The sequence below is a fragment of the Bos indicus x Bos taurus genome, chromosome 5, assembly GCF_003369695.1.
Source record: "Bos indicus x Bos taurus breed Angus x Brahman F1 hybrid chromosome 5, Bos_hybrid_MaternalHap_v2.0, whole genome shotgun sequence".
In the NCBI taxonomy this organism is placed as follows: domain Eukaryota; kingdom Metazoa; phylum Chordata; class Mammalia; order Artiodactyla; family Bovidae; genus Bos; species Bos indicus x Bos taurus.
In genome coordinates this window covers 102,745,911-102,765,673 of record NC_040080.1, presented here as the reverse complement: position 1 = coordinate 102,765,673, position 19,763 = coordinate 102,745,911, and positions in this window count along the sequence as shown.

Sequence of the window (19,763 nt, the reverse complement as noted above, 5' to 3'; positions counted from 1 at the left end):
CTCAGATATGCAGATGACACTACCCGTATGGGAGAAACTGAAGAGGAACTGAAGAGCCTCTTGATGAAAGTGAAAGAGGAGAGTGAAAAAGTTGGTTTAAAGCTCAACATTCAGAAAACGAAGATCATGGCATCTGGTCCCATCACTTCATGGCAAATAGATGGGGAAACAGTGGAAACAGTGGCTGACTTTATTTTCCTGGGCTCCAAAGTCACTGCAGATGGTGATTGCAACCATGAAATTAAAAGATGCTTACTCCTTGGAAGGAAAGTTATGACCAACCTAGACAGCATATTAAAAAGCAGAGACATTACTTTGCCAACAAAGTTCCATCTAGTCAAGGCTCTGGTTTTTCCAGTGGTCATGTGTGGATGTGAGAGTTGGACTGTGAAGAAAGCTGAGCAGCAAAAAATTGATGCTTTTGAACTGTGGTGTTGGAGAAGACTCTTGAGAGTCCCTTGGACTACAAGGAGATCCAACCAGTCTATTCTCAAGGAGATCAGTCCTGGGTGTTCTTTGGAAGGACTGATGTTAAAGCTGAAACTCCAATAGTTTGGCCATCTGATGCAAAAAGCTGACTCATTGGGAAAGACCATGATGCTGGGAAAGATTGAGGGCAGGAGGAGAAGGGGAAAACAGAGGATGAGATGGTTGGATGACATCATTGATTCCATGGACATGGCTTTGGGTGGACTCCAGGAGTTGGTGATGAACAGGGAGGCCTGGCATGCTGCGGTTCATGGGGTCGCAAAGAGTCAGACATAACTTTCCTTCCAAGGAGTAAGCGTCTTTTAATTTCATGGCTGCAGTCACCATCTGCAGTGATTTTGGAGCCCCCAAAAATAAAGTCTGACACTGTTTCCACTGCTTCCCCATCTATTTGCCATGAAGTGATGGGACCGGATGCCATGATCTTCGTTTTCTGAATGTTGAGCTTTAAGCCAACTTTTTCACTCTCCACTTTCACTCTCATCAAGAGGCTTTTTAGTTCCTCTTCACTTTCTGCCATAAGGGTGGTGTCATCTGCATATCTGAGGTTATTGATATTTCTCCTGGCAATCTTGATTTCAGCTTGTGCTTCATCCAGCCAAGCGTTTCTCATGATGTACTCTGCATATGTTAAATAAGCAGGGTGACAATATACAGCCTTGACGTACTCCTTTTCTTATTTGGAAACAGTCTGTTGTTCCATCTCCAGTTCTAACTGTTGCTTCCTGACCTTCCTGACCTGCATATAGGTTTCTCAAGAGGCAGATCAGGTGGTCTGGTTTCCCATCTCTTTCAGAATTTTCCACAGTCTATTGTGATCCACATAGTCAAAGGCTTTGGCATAGTTAATAATGCAGAAATAGATGTTTTTCTGGAACTCTCTTGCTTTTTGGTGATCCAGGGGATGTTGGCAATTTGATCTCTGGTTCCTCTGCCTTTTCTAAAACCAGATTGACACCTGGAAGTTCAAAGTTCACGTATTGCTGAAGCATGGCTTGGAGAATTTTGAGTATGACTTTACTAGCATGTGAGATGAGTGCAATTATGCGGTAGTTTGAGGATTCTTTGGCATTGCCTTTCTTTGGGACTGGAATGAAAACTGACCTTTTCTAGCCCTGTGGCCACTGCTGAGTTTTCCAAATGTGCTGGCATATTGAGTGCAGCACTTTCACAGCATCATCTTCCAGGATTTGAAAGAGCTCAACTGGAATTCCATCACCTCCACTTGCTTTGTTTGTAGTGATGCTTTCTAAAGCCCACTTGACTTCACATTCCAGGATGTCTGGCTCTAGGTGAGTGATCACAGCATTGTGATTATCTGGGTCATGAAAATCTTTTTTGTACAGTTTTTCTGTGTATTCTTGCCACCTCTTCTTAATATCTTCTGCTTCTGTTAGGTCCATACTATTTCTGTCCTTTATCGAGCCCATCTTTGCATGAAATATTCCCTTGGTATCTCTAATTTACCACCTGGGAAGCCCCTAATTCAAACTACATAATTAGTGGCATATAATTTTTAGCATTGAAATAGATTGACATTGTATATGTAATCAACACCAAATAGCTGTTTGACACCATTCAAGAAAGGGTACAACTACTACTGCTTCACAAACTACAAATACTACTACCATGGTATGTATTAACTTAGCTTGAGAGAAATGAATGTTATGAATTATTAGAGTTTCTATAATGAATGAGGATAACATTTTTCCCTCCAGGCATAATTGGGAGGATCTTCACTGGAATCAGTATTTTAATACCCCTAAAAAGGAGGCTGAACTGATCGAATATTTATATATACTAAAGGAATTTATTAACTGTAAATTTAATCTAACTCAATAAGTCAGAAGCATACATTTGCACTTAAACTAATGATCATATTTCATCCACATGAACCTCCTTTGTCTGCACTTGCAGGCTATACTCATTGCTATCAGTTAAATTAGGATAACAGTATAATTAGTGTTCTTATATTTTTTTTCTTTGACAAGTTAGGAGTAGAGGCAAAGAGAGGGCAATTTCAATATCAAAAAGGAGAAATATAATGGCCATTTTAAAGTTGTTTCTGAAATAAGATAAACAAGACTATCCTATACAGTCTAATGGGCATTCATAAGGACTTGATTTTTCTGTGTTTACTTCAGGAAGGCAGAATGTGATGAATACAAGTAATGAGACTAGGAATATATTCATAAATAATGCAAATATAGTGTTAATTATCCTTTTCTTGATTCTACCAAAACAGACTGACTGGAAGACAGCTTTACCAACTACAAGAAAAGAAATACCTTCATCAATAACTGGAGATGTATAAGAATATCCATAATGCATCTAAAAAGTGTCAATATCAGGCAGTGTAATCAAAGCTGAAATGATTAGAGATACAGTGAAATTTTAATTGGTGTAAAAAACAGACAATTAGAAAACCAGAGCCAATGATCATGTATAGGGCATGGAAACCTGTGACTATGTAGAATGTTTATCTGCATACTCCATCTACCATTGTAAAATGTGCTCTGTAATATCCTAAGGCTTGGAGGAGGGTAAACTCCTGAAGAAATTGGACTAAAAAGAGTTTGAACTATTTATTTACTATTTCCATTTACCAGGCTGTGGTGAACTCAAGCAATACATACTCCAAAGGTCAGGAAGATAGACATGTTGGGAACTGGTTTTTACTTCTACTGGACTTAGGGAACAAATGCATCTCAGTAGTCAGCAATTACCTAGTATAAGAGTAGTGGATAGACCTGAGTGATTAAAGCTATTAAAAAGTTAATTTTAAAAAGTCAGCTTCTGGAAATAATAAATAAAATGATTTCATATACAAGTCATTTTTTAGAAACTGTTATGAAAAAGCCCTGAAAAGTGCCTTCTCAGGTATCTCATCATAAGCACAAAGATAATAAAACATAGAGTTTAAATGGACTCGTGTAATTAAACTAACATTTGAGAAGGGCTGAAGATGCTCCTATAAGAGGTTATGCACTGGGCTTTGGTTGGTCATTATGTGTTATCAGGTAGCTAACAGGGTGAATCCAGAATGTCAAATAATACTTCAAATAACACTGCAAACTCAAGGAAAGTGAGTATAATTAGAAAACACATTTCATGAACGTTAATACTTATCAGGGCCAGGGCTGCCCCTCTAATTAAGTAAATAAATACATGGCCAGTTGTGATGTACTTGATGAACAAGTACTTGTATGGCTAGAACTATTAGTTAGGTAAGTAACCTGATAGGTTCAATAATTACTAGCACAAGGATAAGAAAGTTTAATGTTCCTTGTGGCAGAAAGTCGGATAGAGATGCTTTTGCTTTATGGGAGCTCCTGCTCACAAACAGACTACTATTCCCAAACTTATTGGAAGGTGTGTCACAATTATAAATGAATGTGCTAAGAGTAAGTAGTAAGTTTGTCAAACTAATGAATAAGCAATATAAATACAAATATTCAATTTCTTTTTTACAGTTAATGGCCAGTATTGGTTTTGACATCACTTAAACCATTAACTTTGTCCACAGGAATCTCCAGGCAAGAATACCTGAGTGGGTTGCCATGCCCTTCTCCAAGGAATCTTCCTGACCCAGGGATTGAACCCTTGTCTCTTATGTCTCCTGCCCTGACTGGCAGGTTCTTTAGCACTAGCATCACCTGGAACCTGGCGGTTACAGTCCATAGAGTCACAAAGAGTCGGTCATGACTGAAGCAACTTACGCATGCATACACACAAACTACTAACTATAGAAGAGAAATTATCCTTTACTCTCTGAAATATCTGTTAATCACTTGTTTGGGTGTGATGAATAAAATACTCTGAAACCTAATAATTAAAATAATATCAGGCAAAACAAACAAACTTTTTATTCACATTCTTTCCCAAGGGGTGGGGTATTTTCCTATTTTAATTGATTTTATATCTTGCATACATCTTGTATAACTATACATTGATATTTTCAGTTGAAATATACATATTCTCCTAGGAAGAATGTGAGAAAGGGGCAATGTAAAAAAGGGCCTTTTTACATTGAAGCCAGATACAAGTTCTGATTATCCTGTTAAATAAAATGAGGCTTTTTGATTTCTGCTAGAGTTGAGATAAATCAAATCATGGTTGGGGGTCAGAATGGGAAAACTAGTCACAGGTTTTCCTGTGTCATAATTACTGTTGAAAGTGTAAATAGTGCATTTATCATATGACTGATGAGACAGTGACTGCTACTCCTACTTCATAAGAGATTGTCTCTACTACTATGCCTACAGCTCTGATAACTGGTGGTTTGAATTCAAAGCTCATGCAGATCAGAGGATATAATACATGGCCAGGCTTAATGTAAGTATTAACAGTATAACTAGCATAAACAGTATGCCTAGGTTTATATTAATTAGTGGATAAACTATGGGGAGAAGGCGTAATTCATATTGTGAGAGCCAGGATTGAGGTCAGAACTGGAACAGTTAGTAATTACATAAATTTATGAGTTTGATGGTCACAGTGATTCTTCAATAAGTAATTCAATGTACCAGCAAATGAGTCGTAATGATCCATACTGGCTGGTAACGTTTGGCCCTTGGAAAATTTGTATATAGCCGAGACTTTGTATTCGATAACTGGGAGTAATGCAAAAGTGAGTAAAACATTGAAATGACATGTTGAAGTTATGCAAGGTCGATTATAAACATTTTCTCATGAAGAGGTCTTGAACCTCATAGATAGGTTTATATTTAACAGAATTACAAGGCTCTAACCCCCAATCAAATCCAGTTCTATAGTAGCATACATACAAACTAACTGAATTTAAATTGTATCTTCAATTAGTCTGAAGGCACTTTTCAAAATGAGGCCCTATTTCTCTTTGCCTCTCATACTGGGAGACATTTATAACAGAGAAAAACTGTCCAGGATGACTCCACTCTGAACTAAGTTGATGTGTGACCTAATTCATTGAACTATTGAGATGTCCTGATATGACATTAAGGTCTTAAACCCTATTGTTGATATGAATGCTAGAATAGGATTGTGCTGTTATCACTAGAGCAACTTGTTCTGATGATCAGTGTTTTGGATGAATACATGATACAGCATTATGAACAGTTTCTCTAAATTTCATTCACTTGGAGTTTGCTTTATTCACTAAGGTTACTATAGTCAAAATAGTTAATCCATTAAAACCTGCATTATCCTGTGACATTTCATTATTATTTCTTTTTTAGATTAACCTCCATAAGGCCTTTATATTATTCCAGTCTCTTCATAGGAAAGTAAATCTCACTGATTAAGAGACAGTAAAACTCTCATGAGGCCATTCATGCAAATTCTTATTTAAAAAATAAATGATGATGCTACTTTTGCATGGTTAGGATACCTCAGTTGTTACACAGATGAGCTGAGCAGGCAGTGTCTCTAATACTACAAGTGCAATACATAAAGTTTTGGTAAATAGGAAAGATTTCTGGGTGCTAGTTCATTTGGCTTTATTGAATCTTTCCACAGATGCATGCCTATGCTGCATTAAAAATTGTTTTCATAATTAGGTATTAGTTTAGGTTTATTTTATTATTAACTATTTGTAGGTTATTTGTTTTTATGAAAGCTTATACAGGGAGAAATAGTTCTTGTTACTCATGTTAATAGTATTGCTTCTATCACTAAACTACTCCAGTATTAAATTAGTATTTGGTTTATTTACTTGGTAAATAAGCCATATGCATATATCATATATATGCATATTGATACGCATATATAATGTAACTATACTTCTTGTGTGTGCATAACAATCTAGTACAAGTGTTCCAGGTTGGTAGGTGGTCTGATATAGACTTAAAATGACACAGACAATGCCACATTTTATACACAAGCTAAGGTTACTCTGCACATTGACCTCTGGCCACGAAAGGAAAGGAGAGGGTGTTTGGAGAAAATACATCATTTTTCTCAAATAACTTGACCTAAGAGTAGGACACATCATTTTGGTAGCACTCTCTTAGCAAGAATAATGCAGGTCCTAAATGCAAAGACTATTGGGAAATAATAATCATTTTTCTAGGTAGACACCACCAAGCAACAACACTCTATGATAGAAGGAAAAAGTATTATCATCAGACAACCAGCCATTTTGCCACACAGAGACTATCATATATTTAGCTCTTGATTGTCAGCTATTTTTGATTGGTTATTATAAAGTTGCTTTAATTAAGTCTAGCATCCACTTCTGAGAAGGCAGTGGCACCCCACTCCCGTACTCTTGCCTGGAAAATCCCATGGGCGGAGGAACCTGGTAGGCTGCAGTCTATGGGGTCGCTAAGAGTCGGACACGACTGAACGACTTCACTTTCACTTTTCACTTTCATGCATTGGAGAAGGAAATGGCAGCCCACTCCAGTGTTCTTGCCTAGAGAATCCCAGGGACAGGGGAGCCTGGTGGGCTGCCATCTCTGGGGTCACACAGAGTCGGACACGACTGAAGCAACTTAGCAGCAGCAGCAGCATCCACTTACACTTGCATCCCTGTTTCCCAGGGTTAGCTTCCTTTAACTCAGTAATGATTCCTTTACTTGTCATTATGTTGAATCACTAGGGGAACTTCAATGGATACCAATATCTGGATCTAATTAGAGTCTCTGAGTAAAGAGCCTAGGCACAGCATTCAGTAAAATCTTCCTTGGTGGTTCTACTCAGTCACCAGCATTAACAACCATGGCCTAACATGTGGGAAAATCAGATCCTGTGTGGATCTTTCAATCAGTACTGTTGCCTCTAGTTCCTCTGACATTCATTCTGCTGCTAAGTTTGCTGAAACTCACTTTGCTTCTCTGTTGGCACCAGCAGAAAAGTGGATGTGGGGTCCAATAAAAAGAATTACAACTCTGGTGGTTTTATTATAAGTGTGCATGCTTAATATGGCATGTGCTGGAGTTGGTTCCGAACCCTGTAAGTTGTTTTGTGAGACGTAAAGTTCTTCTAATAACAGGACACTACACAGTGCCACTCAGTGCGGTGAAGGGTCAAACTATTCTTTATAGATCCTCACACAAGAAGGACGTTAGGTGAGGCTACACAGGAGGTTCTATTGAGGGACAAGTTAACAGCAAGCAGGAGCAGTATAAAGGGCAGTGCCTATATGGCAACCAAGGTAGCACTAGCTAGGTGTTTCAGGTTCCCTGTGGATTGGCTAATTTAAATAATCCCTTGGGCTCCAGGGCATAGGGGCTGTACCTAGTTGTCTGGAACCTGGTCCTATATGCAATTAGGGCAGGGACATAATGGGTCTAGAGTGTGAAGAGTCCCATAAAGGAAGTGGTTGAGGTGTGGATTAATAGCTGCTCAAGAAGAACTGCCTGGCCTCTAGCTAGAACCTCAAAACTGGGTCATGACAGCTTTTTAAAAACTCTGTTACAAATTGACCCCTTGATGTCTTGACACAAGTTTTGGGCTTAATGATTTCAAGTATTTGAGTGGTTTGAATAATAGAAAGGCTTTCAGAGAGTATAAGAGGCCCTCAGTAGTGTAGGAAAGATTTTCTTACCAGAGAAAAAGGGAGACAAACAGAAGCATAAGGAGTCAATTATTAACAAACCATTAACCAAACTTCAGAGAAGGCAATGGCACCCCACTCCAGTACTCTTGCCTGGAAAATCCCATGGATGGAGGAGTCTGGTAGGCTGCAGTTCATGAGGTCACTAAGAGTTGGACACAACTGAGCGACTTCAATTTCACTTTTCACTTTCATGCATTGGAGAGGGAAATGGCAACACACTCCAGTGTTCTTGCCTGGAGAATCCCAGGGACAGGGGAGCCTGGTGGGCTGCCGTCTGTAGGGTCGCACAGAGTCGGACATGACTGAAGCAACTTAGCAGCAGCAGCAGCATAACCAAATTTACCATTTATATGGCATTAGCCAAGAAAAGAGATCTGAAATTTTTGGAGTCTCTAACAGCACCTTTGTGTACTTGTACAGTGATGTTTTTCAAGACATAACTGTAAATATTTTTATGACATTAGTAACTTATTGTATTCCTTGATCAAGTTGGAATTATAATATTGGCTAGTGTGAACTGATAGTTCAGAAAGGTATATTTAGAGGTTAGTGGTATTTTTATTTTTTTTGTAACCAAGGGAAAGGGGTAGATGTAATAGTCATGATCAGAGACATAGTGGGAGATAAGGATAGAGGGCCAAGGGACAGAAAATGAGAAGATTCTGGAGGGTGAAAGATCTTCTTCCCACAGGGTTAAGGGGTGGAACTGTTTAAGGCAGTTGCTCTTGGGGAAAGCAATCATCTCCTGTATATTTTAAGAGTGGCATAGAGATACCTACTACAAGATCTTTCTTTAGGTTTGGAAATATAACAGTGTATGCTTTAGAAGAGGACAAGATATATATGAGATCATGGGTTAAGCAAACAGTGAGCTCAAGAAATGGAATCACTTATACTTAAGGAAGAAAAGTAATACATATCCCATTCTTTAGTGACTGAACAACAACAGCAGATCCCATGCCTAATTTGTGAGCTGTGAGTGTGTGTGGGGCAGTGGTATAACTGTCTGGGATGAAGTCATCTCCAGTGTAGGGAGTAAATGTCATCTCTGATGGTGATGAGCTTGGCTAGGGCAATGCCATCTAAGGCAATGTTATCTCCAGTGGTGAATTCCAGGGCCAGGTGATATGGGATATGTGTGCTCTTCCTAAGTGGATAGCACTCAAGTTGACATGACTCATATTTTCGTTCAATCTCCTAACAAAGCTGAACTACATTTGGAATTTGAAGGCAACACTAGGTTTGGGAGCTTGATTTACAATTTTTTTTTTTTTAATTTAAGGGGTTTTATAATTGCACAGCTACATAGGTGATGTGTCACTGCCACAATCTCTGATGCTGCCATCTGTGTCACTGTCATAACTAAAATAAACCACTGGAACTTGAGCAGCATAATTAAAACTCTGGTTAAGTGTAGCTGAATCTAAAAGCTATGAACAGTCCAACATTTTGCCCAGATAAGAGATGATGGCCGTTGTGCTGAAAATAAGTTTTGAATCTTCAGTTCAGTCGCTCAGTCGTGTCTGACTCTTTGCGACCCCATGAATCACAGCACACCAGGCCTCCCTGTCCATCACCAACTCCCGGAGTTCACCCAGACTCACGTCCATCGAGTCAGTGATGCCATACAGCCATCTCATCCTCTGTCGTCCCCTTCTCCTCCTGCCCCCAATCCCTCCCAGCATCAGAGTCTTTTCCAATGAGTCAACTCTTCACATGAGGTGGCCAAAGTACTGGAGTTTCAGCTTTAGCATCATTCCTTCCAAAGAAATCCCAGGGCTGATCTCCTTGCAGTCCAAGGGACTCTCAAGAGTCTTCTCCAACACCACAGTTCAAAAGCATCAATTCTTTGGTGCTCAGCCTTCTTCACAGTCCAACACTCACATCCATACATGACCACAGGAAAAAACATAGCCTTGACTAGACGGACCTTTGTTGGCAAAGTAATATCTCTGCTTTTCAATATGCTATCTAGGTTGATCATAACTTTCCTTCCAAGGAGTAAGCATCTTTTAATTTCATGGCTGCAGTCACCATGTGCAGTGATTTTGGAGCCCAAAAAGATAGTCTGACACTGTTTCCACCGTTTCTCCATCTATTTCCCACGAAGTGATGGGACCGGATGCCATGATCTTTGTTTTCTGAGTGTTGAGCTTTAAGCCAACTTTTTCACTCTCCACTTTCATTTTCATCAAGAGGCTTTTTAGTTTCTCTTCACTTTCTGCCATAAGGGTGGTGTCATCTGCATATCTGAGGTTATTGATATTTCTCACGGCAATCTTGATTCCAGCTTGTGCTTCTTCCAGTTCAGCGTTTCTCATGATGTACTCTGCATATAAGTTAAATAAGCAGGGTGACAACATACAGCCTTGACGTACCCCTTTTTCTATTTGGAACCAGTCTGTTGGTCCATGTCCAGTTCTAACTGTTGCTTCCTGACCTGCATAAAAATTTCTCAAGAGGCAGGTCAGGTGGTCTGGTATTCCCATCTCTTTCAGAATTTCCCACAGTTTATTGTGATCCACACAGTCAAAGGCTTTGGCATAGTCAATAAAGCAGAAATAGATGCTTTTCTGGAACTCACTTGCTTTTTCCATGATCCAGCGGATGTTGGCAATTTGATCTCTGGTTCCCCTGCCTTTTCTAAAACCAGCTTGAACATCAGGAATTTCACGGTTTACGTATTGCTGAAGCCTGGCTTGGAGAATTTTGAGCATTACTTTACTAGCATGTGAGATGAGTGCAATTGTATGGATACTCATATATGGACTGACGAGTATATGTTATTAGGATATCAGGTTGTTTGTTAAGTAAAATATCTGTGGCTGAGATTGGACTTCTAGTATTGGCTTGTAATCAGCTCCTCTAATTTATCTAATTATTATGGGACCTCTGTACTGTCACTTCAGGTCTTTGAGCTGCAGAGCTTGCATCAGGCACAATTAATGACATGTGGACCTCAGCATTCGCCATGCTTGGTTGAAACAAAAGTTTATTTGGAAGGTTTGGGCCTCCAGATCACAAATCAATTAAAGCACCCAGAGCAAGAGTAACCAGCATGTTGGGCAGAGAGTAACCATGGAATGTTGGGCAGCTGAATTTGATTGTCTTCTGTTCTCTGATGTTGATTTTCCTCACCAGGGAAGAGTTGTCTGATTTCATCATTATGGGATATGGCCTTGATCTCATTACTACTTCTAAATGTGATTTTAATTTACTAAGTGGAGTTTTCTACTTCTCTTCTTGGTAGTCCATACTGTCCTTTGGAAAGGCCCCGGGCCACTAATTTTAGTTTCTAGTAGGATATCAGAGGGAGAGTCTGGATTAATCATCTCATATAACCTGAATATGGAAGAAGTTTGTTGGGGTGTTGGATGTTCAGAATTCCCAGTTAAAACATTTATTGCAAGTTAAACCTGGATTCAAACTTCAAGGATTCAAACTTGCTATTTATAAGGCCTAATTAATAAATAGTTTCCCCACTGCCTTTCCATTGGATAGCCCAATTTTGCCTGTTCTTAAACCTGGAAGGAATGAAGATGGCTCACACTGGCTTACATTATTACAGCTCTAATTCTGTGATTCTATGCATTAAGTTATCCATATCAAATATTATGTTAATGAATTTACTATCTCTAACAAATCAGCAATTGATTTTGTCATTACACATTTGCCTAATATGTTCTATTTAATGCCTATTTCCACAGATCATATATCTCTTTGGGGAAGACTAAAAGATCACAAAATTTTGGCAGTTTATCACGTTCCTTCCTCAAGGGGATAAAGCCTTCCATTCATTCAAAGGGCCCTGGGTCTGTAAATTAGCTTAAGTCTGGGGATTGACTGTAGGGCCATGATTGTTTTCATGACTAAGGTTAGACTATACTGACTAAGAACTCCGTAGACTTCCCATCTATTTCACTTGTAGGAACACCATGATCAACTATCCAACACTATAGGTCTGCACACAGATCAGACTATTCTGACTGCTGCTACGACTTTGCTGTCCATTATTGTAACACAGCCCATCTTGCCTTTGGTGGTTAAGTGTAAACGCTGGGCTGCTGCCATTCAGGGATCCAATTACTGCTATTGCGTTTAGGTTCCCCAACTCAGTAACTGCAGTTCTTTGCTTTGTGAATCCATATTAATTGAGAAATTTGTATTCAGGTCAGGAAGCAACAGTTAGAACTGGACATGGAACAACAAACTGGTTCCAAATAGGAAAAGGAGTATGTCAAGGCTGTATATTGTCACCCTGCTGATTTAACTTATATGCAGAGTACATCATGAGAAATGCTGGACTGGAAGAAGCACAAGCTGGAATCAAGATTGCCAGGAGAAATATCAATAACCTCAGATATGCAGATGACACCACCCTTATGGCAGAAAGTGAAGAGGAACTAAAAAGCCTCTTGATGAAAATGAAAGTGGAGAGTGAAAAAGTTGGCTTAAAGCTCAACATTCAGAAAATGAAGATCATGGCATCCGGTCCCATCACTTCATGGGAAATAGATGGGGAAACATTGTCAGACTTTATTTTTTTTGGGCCCCAAAATCACTGCAGATGGTGACTGCAGCCATGAAATTAAAAGACGCTTACTCCTTGGAAGATAAGTTATGACCAACCTAGATAGCATATTCAAAAGCAGAGACATTACTTTGCCAACAAAGGTCCATCTAGTCAAGGCTCTGGTTTTTCCAGTGGTCATGTGTGGATGTGAGAGTTGGACTGTGAAGAAGGCTGAGTGCCGAAGAATTGATGTTTTTGAACTGTGGTGTTGGAGAAGACTCTTGAGAGTCCCTTGGACTGCAAGGAGATCCAACCAGTCCATTCTGAAGGAGATCAGCCCTGGGATTTCTTTGGAAGGAATGATGCTAAAGCTGAAACTCCAGTACTTTGGCCACCTCATGCGAAGAGTTGACTCATTGGAAAAGACTCTGATGCTGGGAGGGATTGGGGGCAGGAGGAGAAGGGGATGACAGAGGATGAGATGGCTGTATGGCATCACTGACTCGATGGACGCGAATCTGGGTGAACTCGGGAGTTGGTGATGGACAGGGAGGCCTGGCATGCTGTGATTCATGGGGTCGCGAAGAGTCGGACATGACTGAGTGACTGAACTGAACTAAACTTTATGGTTCCTCCACCATTATCCTACGTCTTCAGTTTCCATTCTTACACACGTGTGATGCTACAAACTAAATGCTTGCATCCTCTTCCCTAAATTATACCTTGAAGTTCTAACTCCCAAAGTGATAGTATTTAAGATGGGGCCTTTGGGAAGTGATTAAAGCTAGATTAGATTATGAGGGTAGGTCTTTCATGATGGAATTAGTGGTCTTCTAAGAAAAGAAAGATCTCTGTCTCAATCCCAGCTCTCCCTACCATGTGAACACACTGAGTAAAGGACATTTGAAGACACAGTGAAAAGAGGGTCATCTGTAAGTTAGGAAGAAAGCCTTCACCAGGACCTGACCAAGCTGGCACTTTGATCCCCAATTTCTAGCCTCCAGAGCTATGAGAACATAAATTTCAGTTACTAAGCCATACTGTCTGTGGTATTTTGTTATGGCAACCCAAGATAAGATATGCATAAACATGGTCAGTATACATACATATTTTCCTCTATCAGGTGAGCTGATCAAAAAGAAATAACTCAGCAGCGAGTACACTGAGTCTCTAGAGTTCAGTTTCTAAAATCATTCTCCAATAAAAGTAACCAGAATCCTTGGAGAAATGGCTGATTCTAAGTCTTGGGAAGAACATAATACAAAATGAACCTGGAGCAACTTGTATTGCCAGAAAGTATCTAACTGCTGGAAAAAACAAAGACACAAACACATACACAAAAAGAAGTATTCAAAAACAAACAAATAACTGTTGTATCCTGAAACCAAAAAAAGATATTAGGTGAAAGCTAATAAAATCTAAATAAACTTCAGGCTGTCATTAATAATAATGTATTGTTTATATAAAATATTAATTATAATAAAACTTAGTGTGTGATATATGGTAACTTGGTACTGTATTCTCAATATTTACCTAAATCTAAAATGGTTCTAAGAAAACAAAGTATTAAAAATATATATTAAGGCAAGTGCTTTGTATTTACATGTGGATTTTTTCACTTATTTGAAAAGCAAAGTTCTCTTCTCCATATTATATTTTCTTTTATATTTTCACTAATAATAAAAGTTCTCAAAGTATCATCCTTGAGCCACTAGCAGCAGTATCAATTGAGAATTATTAGAAATGCAAATTCTTGGATCCCATTTTAGTTTACTGGATCACAAACTCTGAAGTTGAAACAATTTTTGTTTTATCAAGCAGGTGATTTGAATATATGCTAAAATCTGAGAATGATTATCATATGATGCTAGATACATATTTTTAAGGATAAAAAAAACCTGAAAAAGTAAGATAATTACTTAGGGATTCAAATGTTTTAAAAACTAAATACTCAAAGATAAAGCACATATTCATTAAGAGAACAATATGTTAATCATCCACAAATTTGATAAAGCAGTGATTTCACACTATAAAACATTGTGGGGGAATTTTCATAATAAAATTGCAAGTTAAAAGTTACGATCCTCAATTATAAATCAGAAAAATAGTGAATCAGACAAATTAAGTGACGTGGTCAGAATCACAGGGATCTGGTTAAGATCACAAATCTTTCATTCAAAAAGTCATAAAACTCTAAACTATGTGCAATTTCCACTATACTGTCTGATTTCTATTAAAATAATTGAATATATTACATAGTCAAAAACTGATGAACCAGACTTCACATCTTAGCTCGGTCACTTTTTTGCTTCATGATTTTGTCATTAAAATCACTGAGTCTCAATTTCCTCACCTTTGAAATAAGGCTGATAATATTTGCTAAGTCCATACTTTTCTTATGAATATTAAGTTAATGCATGGAGAAACATTTTAAACAAAGAGGTTATATTTCTGACTCCTTTACCAGTTCTTATTATTATGAGGTTAATGGGTCTCTGTTGTCAAGAATACATGCCTCAGTTTCTTTACAGATATGAAGACTTATGAACTGTAAACAAAGGGTTAAAGTAGGGCAAAGTGGAGCACATATTGGAAGCATTTTATTTCCAGTTCTTATTTCTTTTTTAGGTAGGAGGAGAAACTGGTTAGAGATGTAGCCTGACACTACACAGTTTCACATGTATGGATAATCCAAAAATCTGAAATGAGGTAACAAATTAAGTTACTTCTATATAATCTGGAAAAAGAAGATACATTGATTTGTCACACAAATTTTAAATATTTTAAAGTCAATTTAAACATAGATTTAATTCATATCTTGTAGTATTAGAGCCAGAGTAATTGTTAGCAGTACAAAAACTGAGGAGGGGTATGAGTAAATGGAGTAATTACAAGCTGATCACCTTAATTAATACAAAGCACAAAACTTTAAACAGCAGAGATTAGAACTGATCCTATGCAAATTAATTTCAATGACTTATAGGAGATTCATAGTCAAGAGCCACTGAACAATACAAACTGGCATTGTCACCTCATGAATGTAAATTTAAGCAGTAAACTCTACTGTGACTAACATGCTTCATGCAGTTGTTCAATAAAACGAGCTTTAGAGAGATTACCTTAGCTTTTGAAATCATTCATTGTAAGGGAAAAATTTACTTTAACTTGTAATTTAACAGAGACAGCTTATAGTTTTCTTCAAAGATACACTGTCAGAATGTTCCAGAAATAATCTGTCTACCATGACGATTGCAAGATATATTTTACAGGTGCAGTAGTCATGGTTCTGTCAGGGAGACAGGACCACTAGGTGTGATTCAGAGTAAGTCATTTATTATAAAGATTAAACCTCACCCAGTTTGGGGGAGTTGGTGGAGAACTCTACAGAAAGTTGTTTCTTTCCAGTCTGGAAGTGGCCCTAAAGTCACCGTAGGGCAGCAGGGCCAGGAGAAAGGAAGAAAAACTGACACATACCAGAGGAAGGCTAGAAAAATTTCAGACCTTCAAGAAAAACTCCAACCCAGAAGGCAAACAGGAACTATCTATGTCTTTCCGCAAATTACTACTTTGTGAATCCAGGTAATGTGCAGAAGCAGCCACCACAGAACTGCTCCTTTACCTGGTCCATGACTCACGAAGTATGATAAAGGCGCTGAGGGCCTGGTGGCTGACCCACAACAACAAAGTAAACCAGCCTATCAGCACAGTTCTACAAGCTTCGTTGGTACCTAGAGTTCAACACTGACCTTCAGAACACAATAGCTGCTGCTTTGCCTCTACCTTCAAAATTGTATGCATCATCCCTGTGGTTAACCCTAACACACATTTATGCAGAAAAAGAAATTCTGGAAAACAGTTTAAGCTTAACTACTTGACAGTATGCTGCTAAGTCGCTTCAGTCGTGTCCGACTCTGTGTGACCTCATAGAAGGCAGCCCACCAGGCTCCGCCATCCCTGGGATTCTCCAGGCAAGAACACTGGAGTGGGCTGCCATTTCCTTCTCCAATGCATGAAAGTGAAAAGTGAAAGTGAAGTCATTCAGTCGTGTCCAACTCTTCGCGACCCCATGGACTACAGCCTACGAGGCTCCTCCGTCCATGGGATTTTCCAGGCAAGAGTACTGGAGTGGGTTGCCATTGCCTTCTCCGACTTGACAGTATAAACCCACCTTAAGGGTCTAAGGTTCAGCAGTAAAAATCTGCCTGTCAAAGTATGAGACATGGGTTGGTAACAGCCCCTGGAGAAGGAAATGGCAACCCACTGCTGTATTCTTGCCTGGAAATTCCCATGGACAGAGAAGCCTGGCAGGCTACAGTCTACAAAGTCGCAGAGAGTCAGACATGGCTTAGCGACTTAAAAAACAACAACAAAGGCTAAAATAGGCAGAAAGATAATGGAACATCTTCCACTCAGAATCAAATGGTCCAGCTATGGAATTTCAACTCTAGCATTTCCTGGTTGTGTGACTTCTTTGAAAAGTCACTTAAACTTTCTGAGATTAATTTATTCATCTGTCACCAAAGTATAACATTATATACTTCATAACCCTGCTGTTATATGTTAAATGAAATAATGCGTGTGAACCACCTAGTAGGTTTGTTATTCATAGGAGGTGCTCAATAAATATAAGGTATTAACCAGATGATTGATACCCAAGCTGTGCCTTGAAACATGGGACACATTAATTTCATCTAGAACTTTAGCCTCAACTTTAAGCTGTGCACGCATGACTTGGCATTCACCAAAGATTTCATTGAGCTATAAAAACAAAGTAATCTGGGGCCATTTCTATATAATCAATCAAAAATTGACCACATGTTCCTTTCTACTGAAGAGAAAGCTAACAGAGAAATAAATTGCTAAATATCAATTATTTAACTTTGCAGTTAAAATTAAAGACATAAAGGGTGTAAATACTCCATAAGAAAAATAACATTTTATAAAATCATCTTTAACCATGCCTAAGATTTACTATTAGAAAAAAAATGATCATTTTCTGGAATAGCTGATGGTGGGTTAGACATTAATTATCTCCAATTTCCTTTGTGAACAGCATAATGGGATCAAATATTTGAGGATTTCTATTTATACCATTATCATTAACCTTTGTCTTCAGGGTATACTCTTTGTAACTTTGAATACAGCAGTGAAAACATTAATGAATATTCATAGCATCCTCGTCTTTTACAATTGTTATTTTTACACTTGTCTTTTCCTTATGGACTTACACTTGTTTCAAAACTTCTGTTGTGCTTTTCAGTCATTCCAGAGAGGAAAGTTACCATATCTTTTGATCACTAGTAGGTACTAGAACTGTGCTAGGAATTTTACTCAATCTTATTTAATCCTATAACAAAACTGAAATATAAAAATATATTCACACTCATGATTCCCTGGTTCATTACACTGTCTATGATCAAGAAGTCTACAGTTTTGCCCATAATCTGTAATTGCATCAGCAATTCTACATCATGAAAACCAAAGAAAGAACAAAATTATGCAATCAGGAACTCTATACCAGAACTGGGGAGATTATAGAAATGCAAGTGCTGAACTATGTCTGCAGTATGTTCTTTATATAGTACAGCATAATACTTTGCATATTTTGTATTTAATAAGAACAATTTGATGACAATAACCTGAAGAGACAAAGATTATCACTGGCAAAAAAAAAAAAAAAAATCCTATCACACCAACAAAAAGACAGCTTTTCATATATGCTAATACCTAAGAGAGGCGGAGCCAACTATATATTCAATATTATCTCAAGTTACTTTGAACTAGATAAGGTACTTTTAAAAAAGCCCAATAACTGTCTGTTGTCTGACTATCTAGCTTTGTTAATAATATAACTGACTGATTTTCCCTGTACAAGAACCCCATCCACGTCTTTATAAACAGTGTTAAGTTCCTTTGAATTTTTATGCCCTCTTTCAATTTGCCTTTCCAGAACCATAAAAATAATACCCTAAAATTGCATTATAGAATATTAAACATTGTGTAAAAAGTCTTTTTGAATAGTAACACTCTGATGTTAAATCACTTTAATCCATACATTCACACGACAACTGGCTTCTCCAATATCACATTCCACAAAGCAGAGCATTTACAGAGGGCTATGGAGTTAAACAGCTTCTGTTGAATAGAAATTTATTCAAAGATGAAAATATTACCTTTCTGTAACTCATTTACACAGAGGATATATTTTCATTGGACCACGGGGCAAGATATTCCTTTAAATTTTCTTTATTTTTAGGTAACTTTTCATTACTTTTGGGTTATCAGCCCAAATTAAACAGCCAACCTATATCTCACTGAAAAAAAATTTATTTCCTATTTTAATAGCAGGGGCTTACAGATAGATTTTTTCCCCCTGTGCTTTCAGATATGACATATTTTTCATTTATAGTTTAGCAAGGCACAAAAATCAACTGTAAGCTATCATTTATGCAATGCTTTAAGGAGGACAATTTCTGTTTAGAGGACAGTACATTTTTGATGAATGTTGAAAAACTGTACAGAATGGTCAGTGTTTTCTTGAAATACTCAAAAATACTTGCAGTTTATGACAATGTTTAAATAGGAGGTTAAGAAAATTTATCCAGTGGGTTTTTATTAAAGCTTTTATTAAAGTTGAGCACCTCTAAATATGGTGTCATCATTTGTGAGGCATTCAGTAACTGTTTATGTATCAGAATGTGAGCTTTACAAAGGCAAGAACTAAAACTTATACAAGAATACACAACAAATACAGTTTTAAAACTCCTACTACAGCTCAAGAAATGTGAAAGGTTGCTGCTAAATTTTTTTTTTGAACTTGTACGATTCTAAGAAAAACATGGTAATGTTTGTAAATACTAACTTATTTAAATTGTATAATGAGCACCAACACAGTGTGCAAACTATGGTTATATACATGAAAGTTAAATAATATTTATGACTCTGTGGTAGGCAGAAAATAGCCCCCCCAAAGAGATTCAAGTCCTAATCTTCAGAATTTGAATATATTATGTTACACTGCAAAGAGAAGTTAAGGTGACTGATGTAATTAAAGTTGCTAATTAGCTTATTTTAAAATAGGGAGGTTTTCCTGGATTATCCAAGTGAGTTAAATATAACCACAAGAGTCCTTAAATCTGGAAAACAGAGGTAGACAAATCAGTGTCAGAGTGATGTGATATGAGAAAGACCAACCAGCCATTACTGGTTTTGAAGATGAAA